This window comes from Arctopsyche grandis, chromosome 8 (genome assembly GCF_051622035.1).
Source record: "Arctopsyche grandis isolate Sample6627 chromosome 8, ASM5162203v2, whole genome shotgun sequence".
NCBI lineage: Eukaryota > Metazoa > Arthropoda > Insecta > Trichoptera > Hydropsychidae > Arctopsyche > Arctopsyche grandis.
In genome coordinates this window covers 18,834,386-18,847,651 of record NC_135362.1, presented here as the reverse complement: position 1 = coordinate 18,847,651, position 13,266 = coordinate 18,834,386, and positions in this window count along the sequence as shown.

Below are 13,266 nucleotides of genomic sequence, written 5' to 3'. Positions count from 1 at the left end.
CATAGATAAATGGTATATGATTATTGAATATAATATGTACAATATATAAAAACCAATTTTCTATTTATACATCAAATATACATACTATAGACGTACTGAAATATCCATTAAAAATATAATTACATTATCGGTATTGTTTCTGGGAATTCGGCCATATAAAGTTTTACAAATGCTAAATCAATAATCGACTGAATTGAAAATGTATGTAATAAATAAAATAAATGAAATATTACCGAAGGTCATTATTTAAAATTGTTGAAAACCTTCGTTCGTTGCTGAAGCATTGCTTCCGTTTCACTTATCAGAGTCTCATTTTTTTTTTGAAAAATACTACCTCTTCCAGCGGCTAAATAAAAGGGAATGAAATTTATACGCCAAATTAAGGACAATAATTCAATCAATATCGGAGAGTTTCGCTAGTGGACAAATAGGAAATAAACCGTTGGCACCGCGGTCAATATTGACACTCAAGTCACATAGAGGAAGGCGAGCGCGTGTTAGTGCTTGTGCACGTGCACGTCGCTTGGTTAGGGTTGGTTATGGGTTGGTTAGGTGTGCGTGTCGGGGGATCAAAGACAGTGCTCCTTAATCTCTATATCTTCTCCTCATCCCTCCTTCTTTCACCTCTTCTCGTCTAGTCTATACTGAGATGGGGTGCCAAGGCGAGAGGCTACAAATGAATCCAGATCGAGATGATCCATTTTGGACGAGCGGGATTCGTTTCACCCCTTCAATGAAGCCGATGAATGAAAAAACACTTCAAATACAAATGATCGTGATTGAAAAAAATATATGTACATATGTTTAATGAATTGGCATTGAAATTTTTAAACCATTTACGATCATAATTTAAACGATTAAGTTTGAATGTTCTATTTCGATATTATCACAAAAATTATATTATGAATGATAATTTTATTTGAATTTTCTTTGGACTATCAATTTTGGAATAGTAATATTGTTTTTCATTTCGCATTCTAAGAGACTAGTCGTAATAACTCCACAATCCAACTTGTTTTAATATTGGAATAAATTAGTCTTTAGATTTAGACTCAATATAAAAATATTAATTCTTATAATTCATCTAACTGTCAGTTCATCGTTAACTGTCTTTCAATTGTAAGCTTCTTCGTTTTATTTTCTACTCGTGATTTACTCATTTCAATGGGCGGTTTTAAAAATTGATTTAAAAAAATTATAGTTAAGATTAAAGTTTAGTACATTGTATTATCAAAAGAATGACGTTATTTTGAAAAGTTACCAATTTATTTTGATACTATTATATATGAAAACGGAAAGAAAACTGTTAAAATAATTCAATTTAAACATATCGTGAACTTTTCAACAGTTAGCTCCTAAGGACGACATTTGATTAAAAATTGCTTCTGCAACATAATGTTGCGAAATTTTATGTATCATCAGCAAAATTTTAAGTATTTATGTATAATCATCATCATCTACAACCATTCGCTATCCATTGCTGGATGAAGACCTATCCAACACGTTTCCACTTGTCTCTGTTTTGCGCAACTCTCAACCATCTCATTCCACACATTTTCCTAATTTCGTCTACCCATCTTCCCTGCGGTCTTCCTTTTACCCTTTTGCATTCAATCGGGTACCATTCTTGCATTTCTTTTGTCCACGTTTTGTCCATTTTTTTAGCCACGTGGCCAGCTCATTGCCATTTAAATCTCTTCACTCTATTCATAGTATATATATATATATATATATATATATATATATATATATATATATATATATATATATATGCTAATAGAAAATACCATTAAGAATAACCGTAGCCTGAAAAAGTGCAAACAGGATCTTTTCTTAGGCAAAAACCAAATGATCGCAATCAGATCAGAGAGCGGAGTAATAATTAGGAATAGAGAAGAAATCATAGACAGAGTTTACACGTTCTATGCAAAACTATACGAGAACGACAACGGCCAATTCCCCACTCTGGAATCGACACACGGCCAAAGGGTTCCTGCAGTATTGCCTAGCGAAGTAGAGGCCGCGCTAAAAACTGCAAAGAATGGTAAAACCCCAGGGGAAGATAATATTCCCATCGACTTACTAAAATGTGGCGGCCCCCCCCTAATTAATATCTTAGCTAGGCTTTTCAGCAAATGCATCCAGAACCAAGCTATACCAGAAGGATGGAATAACGCAACTATCATTTTAATACACAAAAAAGGCGACAAAAGCGATATCAAGAACTACCGACCCATTAGTCTACTTTCAGCGGTCTACAAGCTCTTCACGAAGGTTATTACAGAAAGGCTGAAGAATATCCTCGACGAGAACCAACCTATAGAGCAGGCAGGGTTTAGGGCAAATTTCAGCACAATGGCCAACCTCCAAGTAGTTGGCGAACTAATCGAGCGCGCCAACGAATATCAACGGCCACTGTGCCTAGGTTTCGTCGATTATGAGAAAGCCTTCGATACAGTTAGTCATAATGCAGTACTTAACGCTCTAAAAACACAGGGAGTACCGGAACCCTATGTGGGACTGTTAGCTACAATATATAAGAATGCCACAGCTTCAGTTAAAATTTTTTCAGGTACAGATAGATTTAGCATAGGAAAAGGAGTAAGACAAGGAGATACAATCTCGCCCAAGTTATTCAATGCGGTGCTTGAGGGAGTTTTCAGGAAATTGGATTGGGATACAGCCGGAGTAAGCATCAATGGTCGCTTTTTGAGTCACCTTCGGTTCGCAGACGATATAGTTTTAGTAGCTCGTGATTCAGCTGACCTACTTATCAGACTAACACAGCTGGACAGGGAAAGTAGAAAAGTAGGATTAAAAATTAACGTAGATAAGACTAAACTAATGTTCAATAGTTATTGCATGCCTGATAGCATCCCCTTAGATGATAAACCAGTAGAAGTAGTAAATAATTATTTATATTTAGGTCAAATAATTGACATGTCTGGTAGTAAAAATGAAGAGATAAAGAGACGTATGAAATTGGGGTGGAGTGCATTTGGACGGATGAATGCTGTTTTTAAATCAAAAATGCCACTCTGCCTGAAGAAAAGGATCTTTGATCAATGCGTTTTGCCAGTGATGACGTATGGATGTGAAACTTGGACACTGAACGCCAAGATGCAAAATAAAATCCAATGCACTCAAAGAAGTATGGAACGCTGTATGCTTGGCATAACGAGGAAAGACAGGAAGCGGAACACGTGGGTGAGAAATATGACAAGGGTAGTGGACATAGTGGATAGAGTGAAGAGATTGAAATGGCAATGGGCGGGTCACGTAGCTAGGAGGATGGACGAAAGGTGGACAAAAGAAGTGCTTGAATGGTACCCGAGAGAAGGCAAAAGAGTAAAAGGAAGACCGCAAGGAAGATGGGTGAACGAAATTAGGAAAATGTGCGGAATGAGATGGATGAGTGTTGCGCAAAACAGAGACGAGTGGAAGCGTGTTGGAGAGGCCTTCATCCAGCAGTGGATGGCGAATGGCTGTAGGTGATGATGATGATATATATATATATATATACATGTTCGTACATATATACCAGTGGCGTGGAACGTTTTATTCATCGTTGAACGGTTTATTCAAATTTTTCGATTTTATCGCCCATGTTTCAATCCAATAGAGTTAAAACCGTTATGTATATTATGATAAATAAATTCAATTGTTCCGGTGGTGGTTTGAGCATCGCCGGTTAAGTGGTGCTGTGTAGTGAAAGAGTGGTGAAGCCACTCGTCTGAGGAGGTAAACAACATCCTGCACCATGGAACCCCGCAGACGATAAATTGGTGGGCAACTTAATTTATTTTTAGAAAATTGGTTTGACATAGGCCAATAATGAAAATGTAATATAAAGCCAGACGGAAAGCCCAACGAGCTTCCCCCCCATGAAGAAAATCTTCATACGTCTTATCCTCATGACATACGTATCTGTGCATTCATCTACATAAGTTAATAAACTTACATATCATACATGCTATTCATGTATTGGATACAAAACTAAAGTTATTCTGTAAAATTTCCCGAAGTGCTCATTTTCAGATTTTCTTTTGGTTTATTTGTGATATGTATAAATTGTACAGGCAGAACAAAAGTTAGAATGTAACAAAAGAGGTCATAAAGTCGCACAAGCGATAAACTGTCGATTTTACGACGTCGCACCAATATAATGTAATAATTGGTTTATAAAATCCTGCACAATAAATACGTAGCTTGACTGATGGAAACTTTGACACCGGAGACGTAGTCAACTATACAACAATTTAAAAAATAAAACAATTATGAATGTTCATGTTTCAACTTTAAATATGTGTTTACGAAGTGCAAAAGGGTAGAATAAAAAATAATAACAGCTACTTACGATAATATTATTGTCCTTGTAAATATCGTGCATGACAAGTTTATTGCGAACGTATTAAATTGTAGGTATAATGATGTAAATCATTATGACTTTCCCCTACGGCGGGTTTCTATTTGATTTATGCCTACTAATAAAAGGAACTTAAAAGAGAGCATCTCTCGTACCTCTTTTATTTGTTGCACTTACTGGTTTGGATGGGAAACGTCTTCGCAATGCACACTCCCTTTATTGGATTACACGTTGATTTCACTGGAGCTGTACAGCGCTGGAAAAATCAAGAAGGCTTTTTGTATGATTAGAAAATCGAGCCGCTTTTTTCATACATACATAATAACTTCTGGAAAATAAACGAATTCAAAATTTAGGTTTTAAATAATATTAATAAGGTAAAACTTGTTTATTTACAAGTACAAATTGGATCGAAATCCTCATTAGAAATGAAATTAAATATTGTACGTTTAAATTTGTTTTTCCAAGAATTAATTCATTGCGATATTTTACTAAAGATGATTATATCTAAACTCATTGAAATATTTATAATTAATACGGGAAGTAAGGGAGGATAATGGAATTATGCGATGGCAAAAATATACAAATAACGATGGTTTTATGCCTCTTTGCTGTTTAGGGTGACCATATGTCCCATTTTGGACGTTACAGTCCTATTTTGTTATGTGCTTTGCGCTCATCTCGTCGTTTACGTAAAATTGTTTGATTTGTCTTATTTTGTCCGTCCACTGATGCACAGAAGATTTTTTTTTTAAATGCTTTGTGCTATTATTTTTAAATAACTGTAAAATACAATCTTATACAATATATATAATTTTTTATCTTGTTTCATTTTCGGCTTTTAAAGAAATGTAAGTTCGGGTAAAAATTATATTACTCAACAAAAGAAGAAATGAAAATTAAAGTATCAAAATTTCAATTTTAATATAAATCAAAATTTTCAGTTGCACATAATTTTTGCAATTAAAAATACCGAGAATATATTTTTGGAAAATTCGAAGTTAATTAAATTTAGTTTCAGAAAAAAAATCAGCCTGCGGCGCACGAACATTAAATGTTATATTATACATTTTCACAAGAATTTTACATTCTGAAAAAAAAATACATTTCCTTATTATTGCTAGTTAATGGTTTTTTGTGGGAAAACTTATAAAATTTTTGGACGTACATATAACACATTTATACTTTATTCATGTACGTAGTAACAATATAGTATGAAGTTTTGTGAGCATTTGTATATAAGGTGGAGGGGGGCATAATTTTTTTGCGGGGCATCCCGTTTTGGGATCTGGGAAATATGGTCACCCTAAGTTAACACAATATAAATTAATTAGATAATTATAAAACGTAGTTTGGTTCTTTCGTCTGAGAAAAAAATTACAGGGGACGAATATTTTGTAATTCGCCTGTTGTATTTTAAATGTAGAACTGCGTTCGGTCCCAGTTTATAGAATTTCAAACTTTAGTAAGTATGGTCGTTCTTCAGACCGGATACACTACCTCTTTAAATTTAAGTTTAAGTGAAAAAGTAGTACGAAGTTTTTAAGATAGTTGGTTTTACCACATACATATGTATACACGTGCATATACGTCGTTTGATCGATGACTACATAAACCATCATCGGTGCCGATCGTATGGCGTTACGTATCCGGACCGTCCACGAAAAACCGATCATCCGTCTTGGGGAAATGTCTATATTTGCCGGTCCGTGGGAACGCATAAGTCAATTACACGGTTGCCGACACCTGAAGCGGACCGGCCACCTCAACCCCCCCAGCCTCCCATTCGACGCCCATGTCTACCCCATAGCCCGGCTGGCAGGCGACACACGTGCCCCCACTTCCCACCCCCATAGTCCCCTCACTCTTCGACACGTATCCATTTCCTATTGATATTGCTCCACATTCTTCTTCATTTCCTGCGGAAGGGTGTCGCACTTCCCGCCTTGTAGAGCTTTCGGCTTTAATTTTACACTCGGGAGGCGAGAGCTGCACGACTTCGATTTTCACCATATCGTCAAATTGAACTTTAATTGTGGAAATTCGAGCTGTAAAAGTTCACAAACACCTTCAATATATCTCAATTGAAGCATTTTTATACGTTCTATTTTCACGTGAACATTAATCCGCACAGTTCTCATTCAAGTTAACGTGTTTACCGATTTAAAGAGTGCAACTTCATCAGAAGTAACATATGTAAAAAAACACTTGGATGATGTGTTTTTCAAATGGGTGTATCGTTTCTACTGTTATACTAGAATAACGAATGAAACGATGGTCATTTGAACTGTAGGTGGTTTTCACTAAGAACAGATAACTGCAAATAACAAAAAAATAGGCAAAAAATCCTATTATATTCATTTATATACATAGGTATAGCAGTATAGTTGATTAAATGCTAGCCACCGAGAGATTCCCAGATTCTAGCCCTGGGTTGCACTCGATTGAAAATAATTTATTCGGAAGTATTTCTGTAGCGCTTCTGGTCAAACAAGGATTTTTGTGACTCTAAGTCGATTGTTTCCTATCAGAGTTTGCCAATTTATCTGATTTCATTGTTGAAACGGTTCCGCATCAAAACTTGTAAAACCATCCTACCCACTATGTTTGAGTATGATTTCAAATTTATAATTTGTTAATTTATATATGTATAAGTTTAATACCCCAATTTTCGATAAGGGCTAACCCGTATCATGGGTAAAAATATATGTAAAAAAAAGAAATGTATAAATTTACATCTTAATTCGTTATTTTGTTTAATTCCATGATACTGTTGTCTTGATTTTCAATTCTTTTGTAATAAGTCATCTAAAATTTGCTAGTACTGTTTGGAATTCTTTCTATCGCGTATATGTTAATAATTTAGAACGCATAAATAAAAAATCCATCCATACTGCAATTCCAGGTATCTTTACAACTATCGTTTTGTTTCCTTCAAATTTCGGGGGAAAATTTATGATTTACATATGTTTTTTGTTTAAGGTTTTGAATTATATAATTGACAGTATGTATTTGTTAAGTAAGATCTAATTACAATGTCCAATCAGCTCCCTCCGTAATTCTTAATTTTTCACACTAATTCCTGTGATTTATTTTTATTATCTTGCTATTTTTTTAACAATTTTCTCCCTCATATTGATCCTTTCTTGATTTAAATTTCTATTGTTTGATCATTTTTACTAGTAATACATATGTACATTTATACATATCTAGTAATACATATGTACATTTGTATATCTCATATTTACCATTATTTAATGGTTTTCGTCTTCACTTTTTTATTGGTGTTATTAATCTTTAGACAATTTTTTTGGTGTCAATGTTATTTGTTTTTTTTAAATAAATATATAATTTAAGCCGCATTTTAATAGGATTAAAAACGTTTGTATAAAAAACAAAATATATGGATGGCTATTATCACTTATATTTGGAATTCGAAAATGTGAAATAGATTTTTCAATTCGCAATTGAACAGCAGTGAAAATTCTTGGAAAATTTTCCAATTTATGCATTTCCATTCAACGGATCAAAATTGTATCATGGCCGATTCGATGAATTGTATATGCGGTTAAATAATACGTCTATGTTTTTTTGCATAATACAATTCAGTTTCCACATTGCGGAATTCGTATTGCAATACTGTTAACCCTGTTATTATTTGTCTGCTTGTTTGCCGGTTGCAATTTTGTATGCACTATTCCCTAGAGCCGTGTGGGATTATTTTGCAATTACTGGGAACTTTCTTCATTCGCCATGGCAACACTGGTTGGGAAATTGACGTTGCAAGGTAAAGCCGCCAAGTAAAGGAGGAAATCTCATTTTGAAAATTTTACCCCACTTTTAGAACAACCGCAGCCTGATATGAAACAATATTAATCATAAAACTGTACAAAATCGGCTGCATACGAGTATACACATATGTACATTGTACATAATAGCCCTTAAATCCAGACGCAAGCAATATTCATCAAGCTTATATTAAACAAATAGTATGAGCGTATTTTTCGAATATGATGAAAGTTTTACGCTAAATAATAATTAACGATAAGTTTCTCATCTTGGCAATATTGAATATGAGAATATTCTCAGTAAACTCAATTAAAATGTTGTAGTTGACTAGGTAAGCGCTAGATTTAATTAAAAGTGCCAAGAGTTGACTGCCACCACGTTGCAGCATATTGGATACACTTGCGATAATAAGCATAGAGATTTAATTTATTTTATAAAACTTATTTTATAAAACTACTAATCTTGCTGATATAATGTCCAATAAATCGAAAATATCATAAAGGCATGAATTATTAACGGCAAAGTCTCTACTTTGTACTAAGTTCATATTCATTTATCTTTATCATTTATTAATTTGAATAATTACGGTATTTTTTCTTATATGCAAATGAAGACGTATATGCAATCTCTCGAGAAATCGCAATGCGGAATACGAACGCGTATTAAGTGAACAAGTTCAGAAGTGCATTTGATGAAAATGCGACGGTAGTTATTGCACGGTTGCGTTTCTCGTTGAATTATTTCCGACGGGAAGGTGTTGCGGTCACATCCGCATCCGCTCAGTGCAATTGCACTCCTCAGGGGCGAATCGCAATCTGAAGCGAAACCGAACGATGAGTACAACGACATGTACAAATCGCTACTGGAGACCCCTTGGATTCATCTCATATATATTCATCAAACCAACTATAATCACATTCACTCATAGCCGTACGTTTGATGGTACTACATTATATACAAGTTGAAATAAATCATACGATTCCGACTAATTAGTATCTTCGATACTACCGTTCTCATTACGACTAATTTTAATGATATCCCGTCAAACAATTTAATTAAATAACGTTCAAATGAAGTATGAATGATACGAAATCATTAATTAAATCATCATTAATAATACAATCATTATTTTATTATTAATCAAAATTTATATTAAATTAAATTTTTTGTACATAAAAACCTGATGCGCAATAAGCCTAAAATTTCAGTTGGAATTTATTTTCAAAAAAGGTCACCCTGGTATCGAGAGCACATCATAACATGTTCAAAAATAATAATAATGTATCTGGATGGTAAATTCATTTTGATATTTTACCCGACAAGGATTTTGTGGGGAAAAATCAAATTTTTCCGAATGACCTGTGGCACTATCGGATTTTTTTTTATTATTCAAACAACATCATAGATTTTATATGAATTATGTGCTAAAATAAAAATACATGTTTGTAAAATGTTACATACACGAAATGTTTCAATATGCCATATTATTCGAAAAATTGTAAATTGATCAAAGGGACAGGCTGAAAAACACATGCGAATACGGTATGAGGTACAAGTCAAATATTGAATATTAAAGTCATATGCAATTGAACAGGGTTATTGCAATACATATGTACATATTTGAATTAGTTTGATCGTTTGACAAAGGTTGTGATCGTCGAACTAATTATGCTATATGTATGTGAAAGTTTTAAAATGAAGACTAAACACACATTAACTTTGAAAACTGGACAGTTGGGCGATATTTGTTTGAGTGATTTGTTACTTCAAATGAAATGTACATATTTATTTATTAAAAACAGAAACATGCAGTATTACAATAATTTTTCATAACATTGGCTCAAACAAAGCAAAAGTTTCAACATATTTATATATCCATTATATGTATGTACTATGTATGTAAGTACATATGTACACTATAGGTTGCCCAAGGCGAGAACACTGCGAAAGCCTCTGCCACTCAATCCTTCCACTGCGTAAACTGCTATACCAACTCCGTCATATGTATATTTTTTTTACATATATACCAGGAAGGCCTTACAGGTAAACCCCAATGTGCCTTCCTGGCCAATTACAAATAATGTAGCATTTTTATGACACAAGTCAATGAAATACGAGACACTGAAAACTCGTAATTTAGGAGACATCTATGAATTTTAGCTTTTCCTCCACGGAATTCGTTGGCACATAGGTTTTGATGACAAATTGTATTGTTTCAAGTTCGAAATAGTGTTTAATTAAAAATCAATTGATGCTATTTATATAACAATTAATCCAAGTTTATTTTATAGAAATTTATAGTCGGCATAAACGACTAATATGAAAAGTATAAAACTAAATTAATTCCAAATTAGGGATACTTATGTACGTACTTCCAAATAAAGTATTTAGTTTGTTATATTATATTCTAAAGAGCTCTTAAATAACATATTAAATGTATAATAATAATTAGATGTATGCATTAGTTTTGGGTTGTTTTTCCTTAACCTTTCAATAGTGATATTAAAAAAGAATATCATTATAAATACCAAAAAAAGATGTGTAATTGAGTAACAACTACAAGAATAGCCATAAGAAGTACGTATTGTGACAAAAAAAGTTTAAAAATCAAAATAATATATAAATTCACAACGTTCAACCCCATATGTTTCTAAATTGTTCCGATCACTATTGTGAGAGCATCATCGACTGAAACGGAGAGGCTGCGGGGACTGTTGTCTTCGGTCGCTTTTAAAGTTATTTGCGGGGATGTAGGGGTGTGTATAGTTCACTTTAGCGGCAGTTTTCTGTGCGATTTGGCGGTATCATTACGCCGTTTTTTCGCCGCGTTGTTAGGTTCGCCGCCCCCTGTTAACTGATTTCCCGGGGGCGCGATCGATTCGACACACGATACAGACATACGACATGTGGGGTGGCGGGTGGGTCGCCGCCCCGACGCCCCCTCGCACCCCCTCCACACCCACCAGCCAGAAGACTTCATCACGTGAGTGTCATTTCACAATGCTGCATACGAAATAAGAGATCCCGTTGCGCCATTATCAGCTCGGGTAAGACAAGTCGCCGGGAGGATTACGCTTTGAAATTGCGAAAAGTGCCGCGTTTCCTGCCACGATTCGCGAAAGTTCGACCGACGCATCAGTTGCGTGTTAATTAATTGCTCAGCACCCGCTCAGATGGAGTGGCTTCAACGTATTTTATTGATAAATATAATATTGCATTGATCAACTACTGGAATTCAAATGATGTTATGAAACTTGAAATTTGCCAAAAAGTTTATATAAAATGAAAAATGTTTCATATCTTATATTGAACCTATAGGTACTTATATGTAGATACATACATACATACATACGTCACATCGTCATATGAAAATAGGAGATTTAGACTGACTTTCGCCTCATTTGATTAATTTTTTTATTAAATTTTCATATTAAATCATTTTTGATAAATTTAAAAATAAATAAATATATTTTTTATTACAATTTGAATACAGCGTATTTTATTGTGTTTTTGTTCTATAAAATACTAGTGCTTTTACCCGGATTCACTCGATATTTGTAATATAAACCGCTCAAGCATGGCCAATCTGATAGTAAACATTTTATTAAAATTTATTTGAGTATTAAATTGTTTTTTTATTAAATTGAACGTCACGGAATCTACGACCCAAACAAATAAACAAACATAATAATAAACATTTAAAGTCTCTTTCGACATTCTTTATTAGAAAAATCAAATATTAAATAAAGATTTTGTTATATAAAATATAACAAAATCCTCCCCCCTTAGTTTCTTGTAAATTCGTCGCATATCAAATTTGTTGATATTAAAATATGTAAGCTTGCCAATATTATATGTAGAATGTGTTTCTCGCAAATTCGTAGAATTTATGTACATACTTTTGTTGATTGTACCATTTTTTCCATAGATGACGCTATTGTATTTTATATTAACCGTATTGAAAATGACGCCATTGAACGCGCATTGAAAATGAGGCAATCTGTCATGGTAGAAATGTATGTATATATGTATTATATAAAATAAAATCTAACCTATATAAATATATACCACTTAAACAATTCTAGAATATCAGATGAAGTATATAATATCAATTCCTTTAATGATCAGTTGAAATATATGTATACATCAATGATTATAATATTTTATTTAATAATCATAGCGACTTTCATTGCACGTACATACATATATCACTTGGTTTAATAGCCTAGTTTTAAGAATTTTCATTCATTGCAATTTATTTACATTTTTTTAGTTTTAATTAAGGTTGTGGAGTCGTGTCGTGGAATCGGAGCATTTAAAGCGGAGTCAGAGTCATAAATCGAAAAACAAATCAAAGTTTCTAAGACGACGATTTGATATGTATGAATATAATTTTTTTTTCGATTCAAATAAATTTAATAAAAAAACAAAAGAATATTTACTATTAGATTCGACATGTTTTAGCTGTTTATATTACAAGTACTGAGCGAAGCCGGGTAAAACAACTAGTTTTTTATATTTTCAAAATCGCAATTATTTTTATTAGTAATAATTGTATACGTTGGCAAAAAAAGTTCATCTTACTAATATCGTTCAAGTCGTCGGAATCGGTAAATTTTGATACAACTCCACAGCCCTGTTTTTTTATACTTATGGAACTCACAGCAAACGAGCAACTTACATTTTGGTGATTGCTTTTAAAAATGTTAACATTTCCACACCGCTAAAAAGGACTTTTAGAACTGTTTTCACAGATATATTGATTATATGTCTTTAATTTTGTTTTCTGGTATATATTTATTGAAATAGACGATAGATTATTTAAATCAATATATTGCATTCGTTCGACATCTAAGATACATGACAACAATACGAGTTCGAAACGTTTAAATGTTGAATCAGACTCTTAATTTAGAAGTTTCAGAGACAGATATGGTCCGACTAGAAAAGGACGAGGAAGGGGATGCGATGGGGGTAGGCGTGATCTGACGCTTCCGAAACGGTGGGTCGCGCGCGCGCTTCGACGTCTACCGGACAAACTTTTTTAATTGAAACTGGCGAAGTTTAATTTATACTCGAAGCGGGAACAAATATTGCGATCAGATATGAAA